Source organism: Lissotriton helveticus, chromosome 1_1 (assembly GCF_964261635.1).
Source record: "Lissotriton helveticus chromosome 1_1, aLisHel1.1, whole genome shotgun sequence".
Lineage (NCBI taxonomy): Eukaryota > Metazoa > Chordata > Amphibia > Caudata > Salamandridae > Lissotriton > Lissotriton helveticus.
This window is the reverse complement of record NC_136057.1, coordinates 1,513,996,196-1,514,012,320: the sequence shown is the minus strand read 5'-3', so window position 1 is coordinate 1,514,012,320 and position 16,125 is coordinate 1,513,996,196.

The window sequence follows — 16,125 nt, the reverse complement described above, 5'->3', positions numbered from 1 at the left end:
AACTGTAAAAAATTTATATTTGTGGCAATGGCGATCCTGAGATTGTTAGTGGCTTCTGCTTGGCTTGATCCTAACCCTCCATCATATCATCAATGGTTAGGCAAAGTAATGTCAATACAAAAATTGGAAACAGCCATATATGCCAGAAAGGGAAAAAAGGGTAGGAATCTGGGTATGCAAATTTGGGATCCTTTTATTCGTTGGAAGTTAGGTTCAGACTGTTAAAAGACTAAGAATATGTCTAGATGTATTTTTTTGAAATTGTATGTATGTATAATTTTTTTTTTGCGCTTCAATGTATTGTAATCACTGTGCCCTGCTCATGTCATGTTATAAAGAAAACGGGGGAAAAACCCTAATAAAAAAAAAATTAAAAAAAATTAAAAAGTGAGAAAAAAAGGACTATGCAATAATGCTATGGAACTCGTTCCTCTTGAAACCCAAATAACAGTTCTTCCTGATACACCTGTCTACAACGAAGTAACAAGTGATCAAGTGGTTCCAGCGATTTCAACAAATCTGGATGCCATTCCACCCATTGACTGAAATGCCTCTGTCTATTTCATTAACTTTGATACGTTTTCTGAGGATCCCAGTGAACCTGAAACAATGCCACCACAAAGAACTTTCAAAGAACAAGCAACTGACTTTTTTCATCATGTGAAAAAGACTTATCTGGTTTCACCATGGATTGAACTTTGGATTGTTTTGGGAATATTCTTCTTTCTACTTTGGTTAGCTCTGGTAATAACTCTGGGTATGCTGATAAATGGAAGATATATTCAAATGGACACAGCAAGTACAAAAGTGAACTTACTTCTCCAGCCACACAAATCATCCTATTGTGAACAAAGAGACTTCATAGCTGTTCCTATACCAGATGGTATAGTTTGGGACAGAACTGATTATGGCATTGTTGGCCCATATGAGCTTTTCAAGTTTCTACACTTATTCAAGATTTCATTAAGTGACTTTATTACCTCTAGTACCTTTTCTGATGATTGGGACTTCGAGACTGTTAATAATATGATGTCTGATCTAGAAATGTCTGCAGTATTCACAAATCATGCATATTTAGAGGGTTCATCAGACTATGAACAAATGTATTGTTATAAACATTAAGGTCATAATTTCTTGCACAAATCTGCAATGCCTAGAGAAATATATGTATGTATAACCAATGGAAACATTGGCCTAAACCTTCAAAGGGTAGCTCAAAAACGTTTACAATGAAATGTCCATATTTTTCAGGGCTCAATGTATCCAATGCTGAATCATTTTATTGTAAGAATATGATCAAGACAGGAATGAAAAATATGCTAAGAAATACAAAACAGATTTATTCCGCAGACTTTATTGCCCAACTGTCTAGGCAAGGTTTCAGCTTTTGGAAAGACAACATTGAGACAAAAACTATCTGTGGTACAAAAGATTGGCAAGTGCAGAGGGAAGAAGCTTTGTTTAGAGCCTGTATCATCCCTGAGCAAATTATGTTTTTGAATGACACTGTTCAACAAATGTCTTGCCTTGGGTTAGCCAAGATCAAAGACATGAACACACCGACCATACCTATACCTACAAGTAATAGCAATACACAGGGGGAGGTCGACGTACATAAAATTTTTCATCACAACCGATCAGATCAAGAATGGAAAAAATGGTTGCTCTGGCCCACATACACAAACAACTGTCAACATCGATTCCTGAACAAAACACAGGGTTTCACTATCAATAGGCCAGACTCAAGATATATTCAAAGACAGCATCCTGGGGTAGTAACAACATACAGTGTAGGGAAACTATGCCTTGATTGGCTACAGAAATCTACACTTGAGGATTTAAAACAACACTTATCTTTACTTAAAGATGGCGCAGACCTTAGGGAATTCTTGCTAGGACCAAGAAAATCGTATCAAAAACGTTTCATATATGCCGGTATTTACGCTGCTTATAATGAAATATGGAAGATTGCCCAAGTAGAGACTGCGGAACGAATAAGAGAAATTGATCGTATTCATTTAGATAAATCTCTCTCTGTAGTAGACAATGGGTTAATGACTCTGTCATCCATGCTATATTCATTGGAGAGCATTGTGTCTTCTGCCATAGACATCATTGAATAAGCCTTAGTCATGTTGCAACATGGGCAGTCTCAATTACGTTCTATCATGCTATTAGGCTGGACGATACAAAACATGCATGCAGGCTATGTACCTTGGCGTTTAATCAAGACTGCGTCTCTGTTTTCAGAATTCAATCTCACTTATAAACAGATCAAACTGGCACAAAGGGGAGCAGACTATATGGTGCTGAGCATTGAAAAACTGGAAAAATTACCATTCACACTGGCAGAGAAACCAGCTACTGAGTGGATCGTACATGGTAAAATTACTCTGCCTGTTACAATTTTCCATTTTCAGTATTGCATAAAAAATATACCAGCAGTCAAATATGAAAGGTTGGGTAAAGAATACATCAAGACATCCTTGGATTTATCATACACACACATATGTTGGAGTGTGGGGCGTGAAGTGATTCTTAGCTGTTCTAACTGTGAAAACACACTAAGCGGTTCTCTCCTTTGTCAGGGTGTTAATTTACACAGGGCCTGCGCTGGTTCCACTACAAACTTATCCTGTCACCTGCAAGGCTCACCAGCTGCAGTGGTTAATCCAATTTTAGGACTACCTCATGTTGAATGATCACAGCTGCTGTGGCATGTTGCCAAGTATCCCAAAACTAGTGACTGTTTCATCCACGGTCACTTTCTGTACGCAAGTATTGTTTCCACAAACCAAGACAGGCAGGGAGTTGTCTCAATGGCCTTCACTGAACATCTCTTCTATGCGAATTGATACTTTAAGCAGAATGAAAGCCATTCTTTTTCAACAAACTGTGCCACTGACCACGGACAAAGAAACCTATGATCTGCAAGTCGCAAGAACTTCTGCTGAGATAAATGACCTTTGTAATACAAACTGCCAAATACATTTCTAAGAAATTGTGGAACGTATCTTAAACTTGTCTGATTCAAGCGGTATTGTACATGTATTTAAGACTGTGTGTTCGGGACTGTTAGCACCTTTTCAAGCAGTCCTCAGAATATTTCCCAACTTTGTGCACTCTGTGTTTGGCGGACTGCCACTTCTTTTTGGACTCGTTGTAGGGATCTTATTTTTGCTCCTACTGCTACGATATGGCAAGCCAAATCACCAACGTCACTCCAAGCACCATAGAGAGAGCTCTATTCGAGATGAAGTGTCGTGAGCGCATCGTCCAACTTTCGGGTTTACCTTGTCTACGAGAATTAAATACCACATGGTTTCTGTCATTCAGACCGATCTGGCAAGATTGCATCTTACCTGTTCTACGCCTCCTGCTTTGCGGTGAAGAATGTGTGCTTGACATCTGTCTAACCCTTCCATCAGTCATGCCTACGGTTACGGCTACCAAGCCTGAAGACTTTATTCATTGAAAACTCACAGACGCAAATTGCTACTGCTGAGGTACGAGAAGAAACAACAGGCACGCAGGTATCATCAGATACGAACATTGCTGATGTGATCAATGCTAACAGCGATGCTTCTCATCTATATGCGGTTATTCTTCTAAACGAGATAATCCAACTTTCACCTACAACAGTAGACGACTTTTTGCCTACAGGATTAGAAGATTTCACATTTTCTCCATCCCCAAACACTGACTTTTAATTCAGGTTCACAGTGTTCCGGAGAGACTCTGAATTTGGCCCTAATTTTTTCAAAACAAAGACTAAACTTGAAACTTTTTTCTATGAATAATTTGTTTTCTTCCAAATTTGTGTTTTTCTTTTTTGGGCAAAGTAATCTGCTTATAGTAGAACTATTCATAAAGAACAGAATTCTTTAAAACACTTTCAGAGACAATATGTCACCTTGTCAATAACAATTGTTTTTGTAACTTGACATGAAATGGTTTAGGTCTTTCTTCTTCTGTATTTACGAGCCATTTCATCATGTATATATCTTTATGATTCATTCATGTAGCATTCAAACGTCTACATATGCTTAGAATAAAGCATTGCTTTAATGCGTACAGCAACACTTTTAAATGCGTTTTTTAGAAATATGTTTTTGGACATGTTTTTAGCAAATCATGCGATACTCTATTTTTAGATATGTTTAACATGTTTAGGATTTATTAACATTGTTCATAAGAAAGTGGAGTGGGTGTTGTGTGTCGATTTAGATTCAGTTTATATATTTCCCGATGTATGTCCTTATATAGGTACAATGTACATTGCCTTTATTTAGGCATGTAAAACCCAGTCCTTATTTAGACATTCTCCATGCTAACCAAATACAGGCATGGCCACCTACATCCGTTCATCTACGTCACAACGAGTTCTTGGAAAACCAGACTCTTAAGCCTTTATGACTTCCCCTTGCTTGTATATTAATTTCTCCAAGAACTCATTTATAATGCATAAACATCTATTCCTTAGGGGTTCATTCAAGACGTTCTTCTGCCCAACTTTTACGTCAATACTGGCATTCCTAAACACCTTCAAGGTATAAATATACCTTCACTTGCCATGGCGAATCACGGTCCACGGTTCGGCTGCCTATTTGCACCATGCGGCTCGCCACGGCAAGTTCGGAAGGAAGTCAAGTCCCCAACTGACACACTGACAAGAGGCTGCCATCCTCCTCGCAGATAATCCAGCTCCAGTGTTTCTGACTCCCCTTGCGGGGTGTTAGAGATTGAGACCCAGAAAGAGATTCCAACCTCACTCATTTTAAGGTATGGAGCGGACTAGAACCTAGGGGGACTTTTGGCAAATCTTGGCAACTATAGCTAAACTAAACTATAGCTAAACAGCACCTACTTCTTTCCTTGTACTACACTTAGGTTAGGTACATTGGGGTAGGAATATTTTAGAAGCACCAGATGAGTATTTTAGCTTGTGTTATTTATGTATGTATTTTTATGAATATATGTCTAGCTAGAAGCCATGCTATTGCAGTATTATTTCATCTTACTGCTAACGCTGTACGTATTATACTTCGCATTATGTCTTACGATTGTAGCAGTTCATATCTCTTGCATGAGAAATAAGACTGTTCAATAAATCCTTTTTATTGAAAGCGCCTGTCTACATATTTCTGTGTAAACTCTGTAAAAACGAAGCATGCGCGATTGACTGACTGAAACGGTTATCTATTATTTCCACGATTCTGAGATTGTTCCGATTCTAAGGGAAACAAAGTTGTCATGTTTATGCGGTTGTCAGAAACGAATCCTTTCTTGTTCATTCGAGAAGTTTCTAGTGACCTCTGAGTTAGCTGGCACACACAAGTAATTAAGTTTAATGTACTCGATAGAGACATACTGATCTCATTCATATGTCAAAAGTATAGTGTATATTATTTCAATGTGTGGTTCTGAAAATCTGGACCCTGTTGTTATCCCGATATCGAGGTCCAATACCCGTGTCACAAAACATCAACATACCATGACGAATTTAGTATCGACGAACCGATAATGACTAGGACATCATCCCTATGCATTTGCGTCATGATCGGAGGTTGCCAACACCCCTAAATCATAGTTTCCGTTCCGACCCTTTAAACTCCATTTTGTAAGCAGCATCCATCTTGTACCTTGCCCTCATGATAAGTCAATTAAAGGTCGAGCTTGATCCAAAAGGACAGGTCCACCTTCCCTGACTTCCCCCTGACCTGTCCCAACTGACTCCACTGCCTTCAGCCAGACCTGTTTGGGCAGCTCCTCGCCCAGTGGCCGAATACGGTAGCATCAATGCATAACATTCCACAAACCATTCACTACATACAGACCATGCTTTCTGCAAACATGCACCTGTCCACGTTCCTTGTTTATGGCCAGTTTTATGACTAGGAGGTGCCCTTCTTTATTGAGGTTTCATCGATATCTGATGGGAGTTCCGGGCCTAACTGGGTAATCTATCAACGAACTGGACATCTAAAATGTGGGCTTGCTTACATGACTTCGCTCTTTGTATTATTGTAGAAATATGTGTATAGCCATATCATAAACTCAAGAATTCTTGCTCGAAGCTATTATTTTTGTATATAAGGAGAAGGCTGGTTCTGTAAAAACGAACAGTCTCCCGAGAACCTACTATCCGTGTGGTGTACTTCTGGGACACGTGTTACTTGGTAGCTACCAATAAAACTTGATCTTTGACTGCGACTAGAAGACTCCGTGTTTCTGTGGTCCGGAACAAGGGAGAACTCAGAGGTCTTCTGGTGTTATCCCCTGGCACCAACGGGTTCCTAAAAACCCGTTACCTCAGTTGGCGCCCAACTCGGGGCGATATCAAGCGGCGACGGTCCAAGCCAGATGTTCGTGAGGAGCTTTGTGTGAAAATTCCAGAGGACGGCCAGCCACTCCAGCGACCCCTGTATGTCGACGTGGTTCCGAAGGTCTTTGCTGCGAGGTTCCCCGCGTCCCGACGGCTACGAAGGACTGCTGCCCTGACTATCGCCTTGTTTTGGACCCAGTGATCCTTGGTAGAGCGAAACGATAGACGAGTCTTCTAGCGACGTCACAGATCTTCAAATACTTCAGTTAAGTATAAGTGGAGCGTCTCCCAGTCCTTAGTTTGTCCTTAGTTTTTGGTATCCTTGAGATACGCTTTGATTTGGTACTTGCAAGCCCCAAAGCCGAAGGACTCGTGTTTTCACGAGAAAATATCGTAACAGATAATCCTTTGAAGTTTGAAGCTAGACTAGTGAGCGAAGATGCCTGGTTTTAGCAGACTTGGAAACTTGTTTTGTCTTGGTTGTAGTAAGGACTCCCGATTAGAGGATTCTTGTCCGGTTCCTCCAATTGGATCTCCAACGTATGAGCTCTATGTAAAGCACGGCGTAGGTCCTATCACATATAATGAAGCATGGATAAAATACACCCGCAAGGATGGTGTTTTAAAATGGCCCCAATATGGTAGTTTTGATCCAGAAATATTAGATCACCTAGAGGTCAAATTGTTACAGAAGAAAGCCCGGCCGGCGATGTTTGACTCTTTTCGCTTATGGCGCAAAGAAGCCAAACAGAAAGAAATAAAATTAGCAAAAAAGAATAAAAGAGGAATGTCAATGGTACAAGCTGCCATTGCATACAGAGATAACGAGGAAGAGCAGGAAAGCGAACAAACACTTAGGAGAAAGAAACTAGCAATAGATAAATGTTACCCGATGCTACCAAATAAGGGACAAGGTCAAGAGGAAACATCCGAGAAAGATCCATTAATGTCCCACTTATTAAATTCGCCACCACCCTATGCACAAAATGCCACAGCACCTCCGCAACCTTTAGTTGCACCTCTGGTAGCTGTTATACCGGCTCCTTCACAGCACCCACCAGCTGTTCTTCAGCTGGCTCCTGTTTCTCTGGTGCAGCCTCCTCAAGGCTCACCGATCACATCTACTTCTCCTACTGTTCCTTCTACAACTTCGCCTAGCGCACCTTCTATTTTCTCTGATACTCGTTCTACGAATGTTTCTGTTTCTGCTCTGCGTGACTCTGTTCTACCACCAGTTATTCTTCCACTTTCGCCTTCCGTCTGGCATAAAATGGCCAGCATTGTTACTAACTTTCCTTCACCACTTTTTCGGTCGCCTAAAACGACCCCTAATACGGAACGAAGACAATTACGAAGCCAAATGCCTGATTATCAGGAAAGGGAGTCATTGAATAAGTTAGCACGGAATTGGGCTATGGATACAGCGAGATATGATGTAGAGTCTGTCATGAACGTCTTCCGTCAATGGGATGAACCAACGCAAAGATACGTCTTTGAGCAGATGTGTGTTTTTCTGTGTGAGGATTTGGAAGATAATGGTCAGAAGAGCAACCAGCAAGAGTTGTGTAGTGTACGATTTAAATTTGGGGAGGGTATGATCGTAGGTCCCGATGTTGAAAAAGCAGTTGAGATATTATTATCACATCGAAGTACGGATGGTAATTCTGGGTCATCATCTGAATGTGGTACATCTAGTAGGAAAAGAGCGAGACAGTACCCCATGAGAGAGGTTCCTCCGGTTTGGAGGGAAGGCGATGCAAATGCAGTACCGCCAATTCCGCCTCATTTCCAGCGTGTATGGGTACATGTCCCCTGGAAAAGATCCGAAGTTTTAGCACTCAAGCAGACACTACCCGATCCCCGTAAAAACCCGACTGGGTATTATAAGGAGTTATCGCAAACTGCAAGCTCATGTATTATGAATTTAGCGGATATAGACATGTTGTTTGGGAACGTTGTTCCCCATCCTTTATGGAGTAAAATCCGTCATACGGATCATGACCAAGAATTAGGTGACTCGTGGGCGAACATTATAACTACAGATGCTAGACAAGTCGGTGGTTTTAAACCTGAGCCGTTAATAGCTGAACTTCCCGGTAGAATTATAGCGTACATAAAGACAATAATGCCTGAAGTACGCGTAAACTGGGACAAACTCTCTGCGTGCAAGCAAAAGAAAGATGAGAATGTGTCTGACTTTTTCACGAGATTTGAGGAAACTTTCACCGACCATAGTGGTCAGGATATGGCTACCGAGGGTGGCCAAAGATTGTTCGTAGATAAATTTGTACATAATTTGCTTCCTGAACTGTGTACTAAACTAAAAGATTCAGAAAGTGCTTGGGCTGTCTCCACGTCAGCGCAGATTTTAGCAACAGCCCAGTACTATGAAAATAGGCGCAAAGACGAGCTAGATAAGGCAGACAAAAAGACGAAAGATTTAAAAACTAAAGTTCTTCTCCAGCAGGCCTATCCGCCTCGTATGGCTAGTCAGCCCAATTATCAGCAACAACAGTATTCGAGAAACGCGCAAGGAAACGAGTTTCCCCATCAGCGTGTTCCGTATGGCCCGAATCAATGTACGTATTGCAAGGAAGAGGGTCACTTTAAAAGTAATTGTCCGGCTCTTGCGCGACGCTTGAACGGTGTTTCAGGTGTAAGGGGAAGAGGTGTTCAACATGCCCCTAGAGGTAGGGGCCGTGGAAATTTCTCCCAGAACACAGCTTCTTTTCCGCCTCAGAATTCCATGAATAGCTTTGACCAACAGAATAATGCATCGTCTAAGTCAGCTCAGTACTATGCTGACGACTATTACACCGAACACGAAAATGAGGGTAACGATTGCTAGGACAGCCATGGACAAAGAGAGGGAGTTGTTTCAGTTCCAGTAGATCAGAATGGACCTTATGTCGAGGTAATTACATCAGGAGTGTCAGAGCCATTTCTGCTGGATACTGGTGCTACAAAAATTTCTATTATGCACTCGAAAGTTCCTGGCGCACCTTTGTCTGGCGAAATGAATGTCTCAGTAGGTTTCTCTGGCGCCCCTGTTAGAAATCCGATCTCTAGTCCTATATTACTTTCTGTTGGCCCATGCGAGTTGGAAGCACCCCTCATTCTTACGACAGGTTGCGGTGAAAATTTGTTAGGTTTGGATTTACTAAAAAGGTTATATGCGACTCTATACTGTTCCCCCTTGGGAGTACAACTTACTTTAGGTAAGAAAGTCATTTCTCCAATGTATTTGTCAAAGGAAAATATTCCAACTGAATTGTCATCACTCCCTGATATACTTTGGGCTAATGGTTCTAATGATGTCGGTCGTTTGGAGATAGCACCGTATGTCATAACTTTGAAAGCCAACGTTAGGTTGCCGCGTATTCCCCAATACAAAATATCTAGCGAATGCGAAAAGGCATTGTTAACGATCGTTTATGATCTGATCGATAAAGATGTTATCGAAGAAACAACAGGTAACGTTTGTAACAGTCCAGTTTTGCCAGTCTTAAAACGTACTGATCCTTCACAGCCCCCTGTGTATAGGTTTGTGATTGACCTCAGAGAAGTAAATAAGGTAGTTATCCCACAGTTTCCAGTTGTCCCCGACATTACTGCTTTATTGACAATGGTTCCAGCTTCAGCAGCTTGGTTCTCGGAGATTGACCTGAAGAACGCTTTCTTCAGCATCCCGATTGCTGAAGAGAGTAGAGACCTTTTCGGCTTCAATTTAGGAGGACGAAGCTTCCGCTTCAAGTGCGCTCCTCAAGGCTACTGCGAAAGCCCATCAATATTCAGTCAGGCTCTGAAAACACAACTAGACACAATTGTGCTGCCAGATGGGTCAACTTTGATTCAGTACGTAGACGATCTGCTGATCGCTGCAGACACTGAAGAAATTTGCAAGCAAGCCACGTTGTCATTATTGCATCACTTATGTGAATGAAGCACAAAGTCTCTCTTTCCAAACTACAATTTTGTCGACAAGACGTAACCTACTTAGGTCACATCTTATCGAAGGAGGGAAGGAGACTGACACCAGAAAGAATACAGGCAATAGCAAAACTAAGTGCCCCAAGGACACAGAGAGAGGTTCGAGCCTTCTTGGGCATTACATCGTACTGTAGACAATGGATACCGAATTTCTCATTACTCGCTAAACCCTTGCTGACACTACTCTGTAAGGACACGCCCAATCCTATGCCCTGGTCTGAAGATTGTCAGACGAGTTTCCACGAATTGCGTGATGCATTATGTTCGGCTCCTGTGTTGGGAAACCCCAACTACAGTAAGCCTTTTACATTATATGTCCACGAAAAGGAAGGTTGTGCATTATCAGTCTTAACGCAATACTTTGGGGACAAACAGCGCCCATGCGCGTATTTTTCGGCAACTCTAGATCCTGTGGCTAAAGCCCTTCCAAGTTGTCTGAGAGCAACCGCCGCAGCAGCTGTCTGCATTCGACAGTCTGCTGGATTAGTCATGAATAATACTCTGATCGTTATGGTTCCGCATGCAGTAGACATTTTGCTAAATAGGACAAAGACACAACACCTCACTAGCGCTCGACTATCCAGTTACGAACTTACACTGCTAGCAAGTCACATCCACATAAAGAGGTGTGATACACTCAACCCCGCTACGCTACTTCCCATCCCGACAGAAACAGACACAGACAAAATTGATAACCATGACTGCTGCTTTAGGACAGAAGAAGAGACAAAAGGGAGAGTAGACTTACAGGACACTCCCCTTCCCGAATGCAATGATACTTTATGGGTTGATGGTTCATGCTTCAAGTTGCCGAATGGTGATACGACTACAGCATATGCCGTAACGACATTACACACCATTATAGAGACCGCGCGCATTTCCCACAATTCTGCACAAGCTGCAGAGCTGATTGCGCTTACTAGAGCATGTGTGTTGGCGAAAGGAAAGCGAGTGAATGTGTACACTGACAGCCAATACGCCTTTGGTGTGGCTCACAGTTTTGGGAGATTGTGGCGTGAACGTGGGTTCTTTACGTCACATGGTGCAAAGATACAACATGGTCAGCTAGTTAATGAGCTCCTTGAGTCACTGACCTTGCCACTACAAGTTGCCATCATAAAATGCAGTGCACACAAAAAGATTCAGGATGATGTTGGCCGCGGGAATGCATTTGCAGACGAGGTTGCGAAAGAAACTGCAAGGAACACAATGAGTCGAATGTATGTTGTGGGTCCCGCTAGATGGATTGCTGATGTGGGAATGTGTGAGGACACCATTGACAGCGTGAAATCGATCCAAGCCGAGGCCACTGAGAACGAGGTGAATGAATGGAGAGAAAGCACAGGTAGATTAGATGCGAATGGTTGTTGGGTCGAACTCTCAGAACACCAGCGATGGCTATTACCTAATGCATACGTACTTGCAGTAGTAACGATGGCTCACGGAATTGCGCACATCAGTTCGAAAGGAATATGTAAACTATTGGCCCCAGTATGGCAGAATAGTAATATCCCAAAATATGCAGAGAATGTGGTCAGAAACTGTATGGTGTGTTTAAAGTACAATCCCGGTAGGGGAACCCCAACTCCAGCTGGTCATTTTGCGCCTCCAACGTATCCGTTCGAGGTTCTGCAGCTCGATTTCATCCACATGGAGAGGTGCAACAATCTGAAGTATGTGCTCGTCGTTGTTTGCGCCTTCTCCAGGTGGGTGGAAGCGTACCCCCTTAAGGACAATACCGCCTTGTCAACTGCCAAAGCCCTTGTCAAAGAGTTCTTCCCGAGGTTTGGTATGCCTAGAATTGTCTGGAGTGATAATGGAAGTGAATTCGTAGGATGCGTGATGAAGAGAGTGTGTGAGTGTCTAGGCATACACCAAAAATTCCACGCTGCAAATCACCCCCAATCAGCTGGATTAGAAGAGTGCTACAATGGCACTTTAAAACTCAAACTAGCCAAGATCCAAGCCAGTACAGGTCTTAAATGGCCCGACGCCTTGCCTCTAGCACTCTTGTCAACCAGAATGACTGTGCATTCCAGATTAGGACTTAGCCCCCACGAGATAGTGTTTGGCCGCCCAGCCAACGTCTGGGGCGTGCCAAGACCAAAGAAACTCAGTGAAATACAACACCCCGTACTGCTTGACTATTTGTGCGAATTGACAACTAAATTGCGTGTTTTACACCAACAGGTTCACAATTCCTCTCCGCCAGCCTCTGACGATCCAGGCCACCTCATCGAACCCGGCACGTGGGTCCTGGTGCGGAACTTCCAGCGCACCAACAACGAACAACCGAGGTGGACCGGACCGCACCTGGTACTTCTTTCCACGAGATCTGCCGTTCGGGTGGAAGGCAAAAAGAACTGGGTACATGGGACCCATTGTAAACGGGTCCCTCTACCCCTTCCATACGACCGGTGGGTCAATAAAGGACTTGCCGACTCCGAGCCAGAATCCGTACCTCGCTTCATCCCTTTCAGCGATGCACGTTTGAAAGAAACTAGTACCGAAAAGGAGAGTGATCATATTTTACAAGGACTTGTGTCACCGTCTATGCAATTGGACACTACCCAACCCGAGACATTGTTTGAAGACCACACCGTACCTGGGAAACGACGGTACAACCTAAGGTCTAGACAAAGAGACTAATAAAAATGCAAACTAATGTGAATTTCTTTTCCCCTAAGAACTATTTTTGATTTTTCAGCTCTCTCGTCCCAGGGAACTTGCTCATTTTTGATTTTCGAACCGCCATCCGGTTCTGCTGCTAGGGTCGCGGTTGAAGTCTGGGGAGTGCAACTGGGGAAGTTTTAGGTCCACGGTTCTGGTTGGTCCACGGGAGTTACCCCGGACTGAACAGAGCGCGCTCCCTGGCAGAATAAATCTACCACCGCGGGCAGCAACTAGAGGATGGAGTTTCCTAGGGTAGAGAGACCTATCAGACTCACGAACTTTGAAAAACAGTTATGCACGATACTGTCCAAAAGAAGATTCCTGATAATATGTGTTTTAATGTCATGTAGCATAGTTGTGTTTTTGACTGGTTATACTCTATTCGTATTTAAAGTTACCTTTTTGAATGACACCCAGCCACCACCTCCTCCTACTATTTCTCCACACTACTTTCACCCTCTACCTGAACACGAGTCTGCCCGAAGACTCGAATTTGTAAATAACTCTTTCATTCAACTTCTACACCAACACCAGTCCATAATGAACACCTCGAACTGTTGGATATGCGGACTCATGCCACACACAACCGATAAGGGGATCCCATACTTCATTCTGCCATTCAGTTATTATGGTTCTCTGTGGGCTTTCCAGACCATGTTCCTATTCGCCCTAGAACCATACCCGACCCGTTCCACTGAGAGCGATTCCAGTAACAAGGCACTAATTGCAGGGATAAGAAATATGAGTAGGGATATCGACACATATCTGACAATCCCCAAAGATGAACTCAGTCCCTACACCCGTTGGAACGTGACCAAACATGGGGTTTACCTGATCAAGAGCCAGGCAGCAAAGAAATCCCGCCCAGTTTGGGTAGTGCCCCACCGAGGTCATTTATGTTTACAGGGTATTGGTAGGGATCCCACGGCACAGTTAGGAAAGAGCATTTGCACAGAAACATATGTGTTCGCTTCCCGAACTTCCCCTATACTCTTAGCAGCCAAAGGCACGTATTTCGTATGCCACGACCAAGCCTACACGTGGTTGCCCCCTGACTTCTCAGGTACATGTTTCATCTCATTTCTGCTGCCTCCCACCTACACGGCCAGAGCAGATTACCATCGGACAAGGACAGCTAGGGGTGTCGTGAGTAAAGACGACACCGCAAGTCAGGAATTCGCTGACTTTGCAAAGGGTTTTCTGCCATTTTGGGGGCCTATGGTGAACAGCAGGAATATTCGTCAGTTAGCAAGGATAGTTGAATCCGCCGTGATTGAAACGGCCAGAGCCCTTGGCAACTTGACAACCGAGCTTCAGTCGGATCGACTTATGACCCTTCAGAACCGAGTTGCCCTAGATATCATACTCGCCGATCGTGGTGGTGTGTGTAGAGTCATCCAATCCAGTTGTTGTATATTCATCCCTGATAATGCGCCGACAGTGTACCAGGCCATCTCTAAACTACATGAAATATCTGGTTCCCTTCACGTTGAGAAAGGGGATTGGTCCTTGCTGGGGTGGTTCTGGGAACTGATCACCGGCTGGGGATGGAAAACACTGATCTTCATTGGGATGATCTTAGCACTTCTGTTTATGTTCTGCCTATGTGTACAGTGCGCTCCTGCACTATGTGGCCTCTGTGCTACTTCGTGTGTACGGAAGCCTGTGTCAAGGGACTAACGGAGTAACAGAATGATGCTACAGCAGCATCTCCACGAATTTCTCCATACCGATTTTGACTCAGATTAACGTGAGTTATTGCCTTACATAAGGGCAAAAGGAGGGCTGTGGTTCTGAAAATCTGGACCCTGTTGTTATCCCGATATCGAGGTCCAATACCCGTGTCACAAAACATCAACATACCATGACGAATTTAGTATCGACGAACCGATAATGACTAGGACATCATCCCTATGCATTTGCGTCATGATCGGAGGTTGCCAACACCCCTAAATCATAGTTTCCGTTCCGACCCTTTAAACTCCATTTTGTAAGCAGCATCCATCTTGTACCTTGCCCTCATGATAAGTCAATTAAAGGTCGAGCTTGATCCAAAAGGACACGTCCACCTTCCCTGACTTCCCCCTGACCTGTCCCAACTGACTCCACTGCCTTCAGCCAGACCTGTTTGGGCAGCTCCTCGCCCAGTGGCCGAATACGATAGCATCAATGCATAACATTCCACAAACCATTCACTACATACAGACCATGCTTTCTGCAAACATGCACCTGTCCACGTTCCTTGTTTATGGCCAGTTTTATGACTAGGAGGTGCCCTTCTTTATTGAGGTTTCATCGATATCTGATGGGAGTTCCGGGCCTAACTGGGTAATCTATCAACGAACTGGACATCTAAAATGTGGGCTTGCTTACATGACTTCGCTCTTTGTATTATTGTAGAAATATGTGTATAGCCATATCATAAACTCAAGAATTCTTGCTCGAAGCTATTATTTTTGTATATAAGGAGAAGGCTGGTTCTGTAAAAACGAACAGTCTCCCGAGAACCTACTATCCGTGTGGTGTACTTCTGGGACACGTGTTACTTGGTAGCTACCAATAAAACTTGATCTTTGACTGCGACTAGAAGACTCCGTGTTTCTGTGGTCCGGAACAAGGGAGAACTCAGAGGTCTTCGGGTGTTATCCCCTGGCACCAACGAGTTCCTAAAAACCCGTTACCTCAAATGCACAGAGCCTATCAGGGATATAGGAACTATACTACACTTGCTGACCACTGCCTTGGAGCTACACTGCGGTCAGCAGGTCTTACACATATCCAATCCAATCCTGACCTGCAAGGACATGCCATCATGGGTGGCTGCGCACACGTTGAGCTCTTCAGGTGCCACTAACTCTGTGCATCACAACTCATGGACCCTTTATAATTGACTTCCTTGCTGTAGACACCGGACACAACAATGTCACCTCACGCAGCAGGAATATCCTGAAGAGACATTAACAATTTCTTCACATGAGCACGCTTATCTCTGGTGCCCTCACCTCAGTGCACCACAAGTAATGGACCCTTTACGATACAATCTTTTGTGTGTGATTTAAGATTTGGTGCCCCTACCTTAGTGCACCACAAGTCATGGTCCCTTTATGATTGAATCTCTGTTTGTGATCCGATGATTA